The sequence below is a fragment of the Notolepis coatsorum genome, assembly GCF_963971535.1.
Source record: "Notolepis coatsorum genome assembly, chromosome: 13".
In the NCBI taxonomy this organism is placed as follows: domain Eukaryota; kingdom Metazoa; phylum Chordata; class Actinopteri; order Aulopiformes; family Paralepididae; genus Notolepis; species Notolepis coatsorum.
Genome location: NC_140177.1, coordinates 63482518 through 63495314, shown reverse-complemented (window position 1 = coordinate 63495314; position 12797 = coordinate 63482518). Strand labels below are relative to the sequence as shown.

General features: G+C 37.9%; 1 long non-coding RNA gene across 1 annotated transcript; it reads left to right on the top strand.

The window, feature by feature from the left end:
- The first annotated feature begins 905 nt into the window (after positions 1-905).
- On the top strand, positions 906-11510 carry LOC311238640. Its single transcript, XR_014620385.1, has 4 exons — positions 906-1076; positions 2609-2673; positions 5337-5378; positions 11417-11510. It is a non-coding gene; the product is annotated as an uncharacterized lncRNA (long non-coding RNA).
- Positions 11511-12797: the final 1287 nt, after the last annotated feature.

Genomic DNA, 12797 nt, shown 5'->3' with positions numbered 1-12797 from the left:
CAGACACACATACACACACACCATACACACACACCATACACACGCACATACACACACACCATACACACACACCACACACACACACCATACACACACACATACACACACACATACACACACACCATACACACACACCATACACACACACATACACACGCACACATACACAAACACCATATATACACACACACACCATACACACACACATTCACACACACACATACACACACCATACACACACACATACACACACACCATACACACACACCATACACACACACCATACACACACACATTCACACACACACATACACACACCATACACACACACATACACACCATACACACACACATTCACACACACACATACACACACCATACACACACACATACACACACACCATACACACACACCATACACACACACAAACACACACACACATACACACACACACCATATACACACACACGCACCATACACACACACATTCACACACACCATACACACACACCATACACACGCACACCATACACACACACATACCCACACACACATACACACACACCATACACACACACACACACACCATACACACACACATTCACACATACACATACACACACACCAGACAGACAGACAAATGACCTTGTGTGTGTGTGATGTGTTTCCTGTCCGAGAGGAGCCGTGATTGGCTGCTGACACGGTGAGAGGCGTCTCCTGTCTGAGAGGAGCCGTGATTGGCTGCTGACGCGGTGAGAGGCGTCTCCTGTCTGAGAGGAGCCGTGATTGGCTACTGACGCGGTGAGAGGTGTTTAAAGGAGACTCGCTCCCTGACGCCACTACAACACTGTACTGTACTGAACACCAGGAGATACGTGGAGCCAATACTGTAACACCAGGAGATACGTGGAGCCAATACTGTAACACCAGGAGATACGTGGAGCCAATACTGTAACACCAGGAGATACGTGGAGCCAATACTGTAACACCAGGAGATACGTGGAGCCAATACTGTAACACCAGGAGATACGTGGAGCCAATACTGTAACACCAGGAGATACGTGGAGCCAATACTGTAAGGACTGCATACTTTTGGACTTTTGAGGACTAGGTTTAGAAGAACATGCTCTTATTCCTGCTCACAGGCCATTTTAGTTTTAGTTTTTGAGGACTGCATACTTTTTTTGCAAACCAAAATACTATACTTTATACTTATAGCACATGCATGGTCTCTTTTGAAAGATGACATTCTGAAGTTTCTGATACAATACAGAAAACTCACTTTTAGTGCTAATGTAATAGAGTAACATAGGTCTGAACTTGAGTTGTTTTTCTGTAGAAACAGTGTCTCCTCAGACAGAGTGTCTCCTCAGTGTGTTGCTTGGAATAACCGAACAGTATATTCCAACAACACTCTGACTTTATAAACAGACCAGTTAGTTCCAGAGACTCTGACTTTATAAACAGACCAGTTAGTTCCAGAGACTCTGACTTTATAAACAGACCAGTTAGTTCCAGAGACTCTGACTTTATAAACAGACCAGTTAGTTCCAGAGACTCTGACTTTATAAACAGGCCAGTTAGTTCCAGAGACTCTGACTTTATAAACAGACCAGTTAGTTCCAGAGACTCTGACTTTATAAACAGACCAGTTAGTTCCAGAGACTCTGACTTTATAAACAGACCAGTTAGTTCCAGAGACTCTGACTTTATAAACAGACCAGTTGGTTCCAGAGACTCTGACTTTATAAACAGACCAGTTAGTTCCAGAGAGACTTTATAAACAGACCAGTTAGTTCCAGAGAGAGATACTTTATAAACAGACCAGTTAGTTCCAGAGACTCTGACTTTATAAACAGACCAGTTAGTTCCAGAGACTCTGACTTTATAAACAGACCAGTTAGTTCCAGAGAGAGAGACTTTATAAACAGACCAGTTAGTTCCAGAGACTCTGACTTTATAAACAGACCAGTTAGTTCCAGAGACTCTGACTTTATAAACAGACCAGTTAGTTCCAGAGAGACTTTATAAACAGACCAGTTAGTTCCAGAGAGAGAGACTTTATAAACAGACCAGTTAGTTCCAGAGACTCTGACTTTATAAACAGACCAGTTAGTTCCAGAGACTCTGACTTTATAAACAGACCAGTTAGTTCCAGAGAGAGAGACTTTATAAACAGACCAGTTAGTTCCAGAGAGAGAGACTTTATAAACAGACCAGTTAGTTCCAGAGACAGAGACTTTATAAACAGACCAGTTAGTTCCAGAGACTCTGACTTTATAAACAGACCAGTTAGTTCCAGAGACTGACTTTATAAACAGACCAGTTAGTTCCAGAGAGAGAGACTTTATAAACAGACCAGTTAGTTCCAGAGACTCTGACTTTATAAACAGACCAGTTAGTTCCAGAGTGATAACTAGCTCTGTGATACTCTAGTGAATATTAGCTCAGGCGCTCTGGGTGATTATTTACAGATGTACCCTAGATCAACACATGGGGGCGCACTGTGGCTATGTGTAGCTAAGCAACGCATAGTCCGCACATAGTAAGAAACGGCTCTGATGATAATGATGGTGATGAAGATGATGTGATGCTGTGTTTCCTCAGATCATTAAATCATGCGGATGTTCCTGGTCCTCTTGTGTCTGGTGGCGTTGAGTCTAGCATCACCTGTAAGTACCGGGAAATATATTATAATATAACCTATTACTATTATCAACACTAGTATTATAATACTATAACCCAGGGGCGTATCTAGACCCAGCACTTCAGTAGGGCACAGAAGGGCACCAAAAACTATGCGGAAAAAATTTGGCCGGTTTTGGCCGGTTTGTGGGTGAAAATGGGTGGATTTTGTAACTATTTTTTTAAAACTTTATTTCGGTTTTAGGGTTAGGTTAGGGTTATGTTATTTAATTATTTTGGGGAGCCAGCCCCCCAAACTCCTGAAATGCATAGAAATCTATGAAATAAATAAAACAATCTGACATTTATATTAAAAAGAGCTAGCCACCCAAACCCCTAAAATACATAGAAATCTATGCATTTTGGAACAGTTACTATATATATAGTCAATAAAGCATTTAGTCATACTTAAAGTTTAAAGTGCTTTACTTGCATTGAACATTGCATTGAACATTGAACATTGAGGAGACATCATTAGAAAGCACAATGTATGTTTCCATAGTTACGCAGATGACACACAATTGTACATCTCCGCTGAACCAAATGATCACACAGCTATAAACTCCATTTCCACCTGTCTCTTAGCAATAAACAAAATTATGGATGATGAACAACTTCCTAAAATTAAATGAGGGCAAAACTGAAATCCTACTAGTCGGTCCTATAACAAAAAGAGAAATGTTACAGAGCAATATGGGGCAACTTACTCCTTGGATCAAACCCGAAGTTACAAGTAAGTAACCTACACTGGCTTCTGGTAACATTTAGAATTGATTTCAAGGTCCTCCTCCTTATATACAAAGTATAAACATTGTGATCATCTACTACTGGTCTATTGAAGGTTCCAAGCCACAGTCTAAAGAAAATCAGGGATGCAGCCTTTGCTAACTATGCACCAAAGTTATGGAACACACTACCTATGGACATTAGGGAAGCTAGATCTCTTAATATTTTCAGAAATAAGCTAAAAACGTACCTCTTCACCATAGCCTTCTAATACACCCCGCTGTTGATTGTACTGTAGCACTATTTTACTCTGGCCATTCTATTGCATAATTTTACTATCTATTCTACTATTCTATTATTGCACTGTATTATTGGTGTGCAAACCAGTCAACTTACAAAAAAGAGCCTGTTGGAGGATTTCAACAAGATAAATGCAGTGCAAAATATTTCACTATAATATTTCAAAGCGAAGTAAAAAATATTATAATAATTATTTGATCATGTTAAATGATCATTTGATCATGTTAAAAAAGGGAAAATAAAAAACATTTGTTAAAAAAAAAAAAAAAAAAAAAAATATCACTAGGGCACAGATGATCATCAGTAGGGCACGTGCCCTAGTGATAGTGGTCTAAATACGCCGATGCTATAACCTATTAGTATTATCAACACTACTATTATAATACTATAACCTATTACTATTATCAACACTACTATTATAATATTATAACTATTACTATTATCAACACTACTATTATAATACTATAACCTATTACTATTATCAACACTACTATTATAATACTATAACCTATTAGTATTATCAACACTACTATTATAATACTATAACCTATTACTATTATCAACACTACTATTATAATATTATAACTATTACTATTATCAACACTACTATTATAATATTATAACCTATTAGTATTATCAACACTACTATTATAATACTATAACCTATTACTATTATTATTATTATTATTATTATTATTATTATTATTATTATTATTATTATTATTATTATTATTATTAAACTATACCTATTACTATTATTATTATTATTATTATTATTATTATTATTATTATTATTATTATTATTATTATTATTATTATTATTATTATTAAACTATACCTATTACTATTATTATTATTAAACTATACATATTACTATTACAACACCAATATTATAATACTATAACCTATTATTATTATACTATAACTATTACTATTACATCACCAATATTATAATACTCTATATAACCTATTACTATTATAACAGCTGTAGTAGAGATGGAGGATCTGAAGGCGTTTCAGTGTCTTAATACTGTATATGTTCACAACTCTCTCTCTCTTCTCTCCATCTTTTCTCTCTCTCTTTCTCTCCCCCGCTCTTCTCTCTCCAACTTTCTCTCTCTCTTCTCTCCATCTTTTCTCTCTCTTTCTCTCGCCACCCTCTTCTCTATCCAACTTTCTCTCTCTCTTCTCTCCATCTTTTCTCTCTCTCTTTCTCTCGCCCCCCTCTCTCTCTCTCTCGCCCTCTCTCTCTCTCTTTCTCTCGCCCTCCTCTTCTCTCTCCAACTTTCTCTCTCTCTTCTTTCCATCTTTTCTCTCTCTCTTTCTCTCGCCCCCCTCTTCTCTCTCCAACTTTCTCTCTCTCTTCTCTCCATCTTTTATCTCTCTCTTTCTCTCGCCCCCCTCTTCTCTCTCCAACTTTCTCTCTCTCTTCTCTCCATCTTTTCTCTCTCTCTCTCTCGCCCCCTCTCTCTCTCTCTCTCTCGCCCTCTCTCTCTCTCTTCTCTCCATCTTTTCTCTCTCTCTTTCTCTCGCCTTGCTCTTCTCTCTCCAACTTTCTCTCTCTCTTCTCTCCATCTTTTCTCTCTCTCTTTCTCTCGCCCCCCTCTTCTCTCTCTAACTCCAGAGAAGACGAGTTGTGAGGTCAGACAGCTCTGAAGGAGATGGGGTTAGTGTACACGCACGCACGCACGCACGCACGCACGCACGCACGCACGCACGCACGCACGCACGCACGCACGCACGCACGCACGCACGCACGCACGCACGCACGCACGCACACACACACACACACACACACACACACACACACACACACACACACACACACACACACACACACACACACACACACACACACACACACACACACACACACACACACACACACACACACACACACACACACACACACACACACACACACACACACACACACACACACACACACACACACACACACACACACACACACACACACACACACACACACACACACACACACACACACACACACACACACACACACACACACACCATACCTGAGTTTGAGAAGATTGGTTGTCATCCAGTCTTTGATTTCCTGGAGGCAGGAAGTGAGGGAGGAGCTGAGAGGAGGAGGAGCTGAGAGGAGGAGGAGCTGAGAGGAGGAGGAGCTTAGAGGAAAAGCTGAGAGGAGGAGCTGAGAGGAGGAGGAGCTGAGAGGAGGAGGAGCTGAGAGGAGGAGCTGAGAGGAGGAGTAGCTGATAGAAGGAGGAGCTGAGAGGAGGAGCTGAGAGGAGGAGGAGCTGAGAGGAGGAGGAGCTGAGAGGAGGAGCTGAGAGGAGGAGGAGGAGCTGAGAGGAGGAGGAGCTGAGAGGAGGAGCTGAGAGGAGGAGCTGAGAGGAGGAGGAGCTGAGAGGAGGGGCTGAGAGGAGGAGGAGGAGCTGAGAGGAGGAGCTGAGAGGAGGAGGAGGAGCTGAGAGGAGGAGCTGAGAGGAGGAGGAGCTGATAGAAATACTATGAGTACTTAGTAGTAGAAAATAAGTATTATGAGTACTATAAGTAGTAGTTATCAGTAGTGTTATGAGTACTAAGTAGTAGTTATCAGTAGTATTATGAGTACTATAAATAGTATTTATCAGTAGTATTATGAGTACTATAAGTAGTAGTTATCAGTAGTATTATGAGTACTATAAGTAGTAGTTATTAGTAGTATTATGAGTACTATAAGTAGTATTTATCAGTAGTATTATGAGTACTATAAGTAGTAGTTATCAGTAGTATTATGAGTACTATAAGTAGTAGTTATTAGTAGTATTATGAGTACTATAAGTAGTAGTTATCAGTAGTATTATGAGTACTATAAGTAGTAGTTATCAGTAGTATTATGAGTACTATAAGTAGTAGTTATCAGTAGTATTATGTGTACTATAAGTAGTAGTTATCAGTAGTATTATGAGTACTATAAGTAATAGTTATCAGTAGTATTATGAGTACTATAAGTAGTAGTTATCAGTAGTGTTATGAGTACTATAAGTAGTAGTTGTCAGTAGTGTTATGAGTACTATAAGTAGTAGTTATCAGTAGTGTTATGAGTACTATAAGTAGTAGTAGTTATCAGTAGTATTATGAGTACTATAAGTAGTATTTATCAGTAGTGTTATGAGTACTATAAGTAGTAGTTATCAGTAGTATTATGAGTACTATAAGTAGTAGTTATCAGTAGTGTTATGAGTACTATAAGTAGTATTTATCAGTAGTGTTATGAGTACTATAAGTAGTAGTTATCAGTAGTGTTATGAGTACTATAAGTAGTAGTTATCAGTAGTATTATGAGTACTATAAGTAGTAGTTATCAGTAGTATTATGAGTACTATAAGTAGTAGTTATTAGTAGTATTATGAGTACTATAAGTAGTAGTTATCAGTAGTATTATGAGTACTATAAGTAGTAGTTATCAGTAGTATTATGAGTACTATAAGTAGTAGTTATCAGTAGTATTATGTGTACTATAAGTAGTAGTTATCAGTAGTATTATGAGTACTATAAGTAATAGTTATCAGTAGTATTATGAGTACTATAAGTAGTAGTTATCAGTAGTGTTATGAGTACTATAAGTAGTAGTTGTCAGTAGTGTTATGAGTACTATAAGTAGTAGTTATCAGTAGTGTTATGAGTACTATAAGTAGTAGTAGTTATCAGTAGTATTATGAGTACTATAAGTAGTATTTATCAGTAGTGTTATGAGTACTATAAGTAGTAGTTATCAGTAGTATTATGAGTACTATAAGTAGTAGTTATCAGTAGTGTTATGAGTACTATAAGTAGTATTTATCAGTAGTGTTATGAGTACTATAAGTAGTAGTTATCAGTAGTGTTATGAGTACTATAAGTAGTAGTTATCAGTAGTGTTATGAGTACTATAAGTAGTAGTTATCAGTAGTGTTATGAGTACTATAAGTAGTAGTTATCAGTAGTGTTATGAGTACTATAAGTAGTAGTTATCAGTAGTATTATGAGTACTATAAGTAGTATTTATCAGTAGTATTATGAGTACTATAAGTAGTAGTTATCAGTAGTGTTATGAGTACTATAAGTAGTAGTTATCAGTAGTGTTATGAGTACTATAAGTAGTAGTTATCAGTAGTATTATGAGTACTATAAGTAGTATTTATCAGTAGTATTATGAGTACTATAAGTAGTAGTTATCAGTAGTGTTATGAGTACTATAAGTAGTAGTTATCAGTAGTATTATGAGTACTATAAGTAGTAGTTATCAGTAGTATTATGAGTACTATAAGTAGTATTTATCAGTAGTGTTATGAGTACTATAAGTAGTAGTTATCAGTAGTGTTATGAGTACTATAAGTAGTATTTATCAGTATTATTATGAGTACTATAAGTAGTATTTATCAGTAGTATTATGTGTACTATAAGTAGTAGTTATCAGTAGTATTATGAGTACTATAAGTAGTAGTTATCAGTAGTATTATGTGTACTATAAGTAGTAGTTATCAGTAGTATTATGAGTACTATAAGTAGTATTTATCAGTAGTAGTATGAGTACTATAAGTAGTATGTATCAGTAGTATTATGAGTACTATAAGTAGTAGTTATCAGTAGTGTTATGAGTACTATAAGTAGTAGTTATCAGTAGTATTATGAGTACTATAAGTAGTAGTTATCAGTAGTATTATGAGTACTATAAGTAGTAGTTATCAGTAGTGTTATGAGTACTATAAGTAGTATTTATCAGTAGTATTATGAGTACTATAAGTAGTAGTTATCAGTAGTGTTATGAGTACTATAAGTAGTAGTTATCAGTAGTGTTATGAGTACTATAAGTAGTATTTATCAGTAGTATTATGAGTACTATAAGTAGTAGTTATCAGTAGTGTTATGAGTACTATAAGTAGTAGTTATCAGTAGTATTATGAGTACTATAAGTAGTAGTTATCAGTAGTATTATGAGTACTATAAGTAGTAGTTATCAGTAGTGTTATGAGTACTATAAGTAGTAGTTATCAGTAGTATTATGAGTACTATAAGTAGTAGTTATCAGTAGTGTTATGAGTACTATAAGTAGTAGTTATCAGTAGTGTTATGAGTACTATAAGTAGTAGTTATCAGTAGTGTTATGAGTACTATAAGTAGTATTTATCAGTAGTATTATGAGTACTATAAGTAGTAGTTATCAGTAGTATTATGAGTACTATAAGTAGTAGTTATCAGTAGTATTATGAGTACTATAAGTAGTAGTTATCAGTAGTGTTATGAGTACTATAAGTAGTAGTTATCAGTAGTGTTATGAGTACTATAAGTAGTAGTTATCAGTAGTGTTATGAGTACTATAAGTAGTATTTATCAGTAGTATTATGAGTACTATAAGTAGTAGTTATCAGTAGTATTATGAGTACTATAAGTAGTAGTTATCAGTAGTATTATGAGTACTATAAGTAGTAGTTATCAGTAGTGTTATGAGTATTATAAGTAGTAGTTATCAGTAGTATTATGAGTACTATAAGTAGTAGTTATCAGTAGTGTTATGAGTACTATAAGTAGTATTTATCAGTAGTATTATGAGTACTATAAGTAGTAGTTATCAGTAGTGTTATGAGTACTATAAGTAGTATTTATCAGTAGTATTATGAGTACTATAAGTAGTAGTTATCAGTAGTGTTATGAGCAGTGTTGTGCTAGTTACTGAAAAATAGTAACTCAGTTACTTTACTAGTTACTCATTTCAAAAGTAACTCCGTTACGTTACTAGTTACTTACACCCAAAAGTAATGCGTTACTGTGAAAAGTAACTATTTAGTTACTTGAAGAATAAAAAAATTGCTCCCATGCAGATAATCAAAATCGGTTGATCAACTTGACAGTTTCCATTCACATCACTGAACTCTGCTAAGCAATGTGGTCTAGAGATACAAACACAAATCTGACACAAACACAAATGTCCCGACGTAATAAGAAATGCACCGTGCCTAATTGCTCGGGGAGGTTGAGCGCAGGCACGTTGTAGGTTGCGCGCATGCACGTTTAGGTTGCGCGCGTGCACGTCTAGGTTGAGCGCATGCACGTCTAGGTTCTAGGTTGAAAAGAAGTGCTTGAACAGCCTTGATATCTGTCGCCGCCGGAGCGTTTCATTATAATAAACCGTCTTGCAACGTTGTTTAAGATATCAATCGTGCATTGCAACGTTAGAATAGTTAGGATATCAATTGTGCATGAAAGGACTATATTTATATTGTTTGATTAGTATTGATGAGATTCGTTGATCAACTTGAGTTTCCATTCATTTACATTCACATCACTGTACTCACCTCACCAGTGTCTGTCGAGATGTAACGTTATTCCAGCAGCAACATTTTCTTTATCTCATTTCCATGTTGTACTATTCTCTCTCCAAGTAGTTGGAAATAGTTGTCCGTCCCATTTGCTGTGTGTCGCCTCGTATCATTCTACGCGGGTGGCGAGTGGATTTGGATGAGTCCTGGTAGTTAACGTTAACTTAGACTCCAGTATCTTTGAGCCAAAACACAAATGACATAACTAAAACGTTATTTTCTTTTCGCTCGACAAAAGAGAAATACGCGAGGGCGCTGGGCGCTGCCATTATCAGTCAGGAATAGTAAACAAAACACGCCCCCAGCACAGCATTTCCCCGCAGCCAGAGAGGATATGAGGATAATAATAATAATAATAATAATAATAATCACTACCGCTCGCTATCAATCTACGCCGTATATAACGCAAATAACGCAGTGACGAACCATTCAGTAACGTAAGTAGCGTTACTGAATTTCAAAAGTAATGCGTTAGAGTACTAGAACTCGCCAAAAGTAACTTCGTTACTGTAACGCATTACTTTGTAACGCGTTAGTCCCAACACTGGTTATGAGTACTATAAGTAGTAGTTATCAGTAGTGTTATGAGTACTATAAGTAGTATTTATCAGTAGTATTATGAGTACTATAAGTAGTAGTTATCAGTAGTGTTATGAGTACTATAAGTAGTAGTTATCAGTAGTGTTATGAGTACTATAAGTAGTATTTATCAGTAGTATTATGAGTACTATAAGTAGTAGTTATCAGTAGTGTTATTAGTACTATAAGTAGTAGTTATCAGTAGTATTATGAGTACTATAAGTAGTATTTATCAGTAGTATTATGAGTACTATAAGTAGTAGTTATTAGTAGTGTTATGAGTACTATAAGTAGTAGTTATCAGTAGTATTATGAGTACTATAAGTAGTATTTATCAGTAGTATTATGAGTACTATAAGTAGTAGTTATCAGTAGTGTTATGAGTACTATAAGTAGTAGTTATCAGTAGTATTTTGAGTACTATAAGTAGTAGTTATCAGTAGTATTATGAGTACTATAAGTAGTAGTTATCAGTAGTATTATGAGTACTATAAGTAGTAGTTATCAGTAGTGTTATGAGTACTATAAGTAGTAGTTATCAGTAGTGTTATGAGTACTATAAGTAGTAGTTATCAGTAGTATTATGAGTACTATAAGTAGTAGTTATCAGTAGTATTATGAGTACTATAAGTAGTAGTTATCAGTAGTGTTATGAGTACTATAAGTAGTATTTATCAGTAGTATTATGAGTACTATAAGTAGTAGTTATCAGTAGTGTTATGAGTACTATAATTAGTATTTATCAGTAGTGTCACTATATTTGTCTGTTTAACCCTTTAACCTTTAACCCTAACAGAGTAACTCCAACGACTCCAGTGATGAAGAGACGGAGAAGGAAGGAGGGAAAAAGAGAGAAGACATAGAAGAAGGTGAAGGAGGGGAAAAGGAGGAAGAAGAGGGAGGAGAGGAGGAAGAGGGGGAGGAAGAGGGAGGAGAGGAGGAAGATGAGGAGGAAGAGGAAGAAGAGGAGGAGGGAGAAGAGGGAGGAGACAAAAGCGAGGAGGAAAAGGGAGGAGAGGAGGAAGATGAGGAGGAAGAGGAGGAGGGAGATGAAGAAGAGGAGGAGGGAGAAGAGGGAGGAGACAAAAGCGAGGAGGAAAAGGGAGGAGAGGAGGAGGAAGAGGAGGAAGAGGAGGAGGGAGATGAAAGCGAGGAAAAAAAGGGAGGAGAGGAGGAAGAAGAGGAGGAGGGAGATGAAAGCGAGGAGGAAAAGGGAGGAGAGGAGGAGGAAGAGGAGGAAGAGGAGGAGGGAGATGAAAGCGAGGAGGAAAAGGGAGGAGAGGAGGAAGAGGAGGAGGGAGATGAAAGCGAGGAGGAAGACAAACAGGAAGGAGGGCAGAAAGGAGGAGGAGAAGAGGGGGAAGTAGCAGGACAGGAGATTACAGGAGAAGGAGATGAAACAGGTGGTGACACAGGAGAAGAGGATGGAGGAGGAGGAGAAGAGGATGGAGGAGGAGAAGAGGGAGAAGGAGGAGAAGAGGAGGGAGAGGAGACAACAGGAGGAGAGACAGGAGGAGAAGGAGAGAAGACACTATAGGTAAGACTTGACACACACACACACACACACAGTACACACACACACACACACAGTACACACACACACACACCCACACACAGTACACACACACTGCTATTGATGTTGAAAAGGGGTGGAAATACTGTAGATTCCATGAACCTGGAGTCGCTAGAGATCACTAGTGTCACCACGACTTACTGCAGACAGAGCCCCCTGGTGGACAGTGGTGTCACCACGACTTACTGCAGACAGAGCCCCCTGGTGGACAGTGGTGTCACCACGACTTACTGCAGACAGAGCCCCCTGGTGGACAGTGGTGTCACCATGACTTACTGCAGACAGAGCCCCCTGGTGGACAGTGGTGTCACCACGACTTACTGCAGACAGAGCCCCCTGGTGGACAGTGGTGTCACCATGACTTACTGCAGACAGAGCCCCCTGGTGGACAGTGGTGTCACCACGACTTACTGCAGACAGAGCCCCCTGGTGGACAGTGGTGTCACCACGACTTACTGCAGACAGAGCCCCCTGGTGGACAGTGGTGTCACCACAACTTACTGCAGACAGAGCCCCCTGGTGGACAGTGGTGTCACCACGACTCACTGCAGACAGAGCCCCCTGGTGGACAGTGGTGTCACCACGACTTACTGCAGACAGAGCC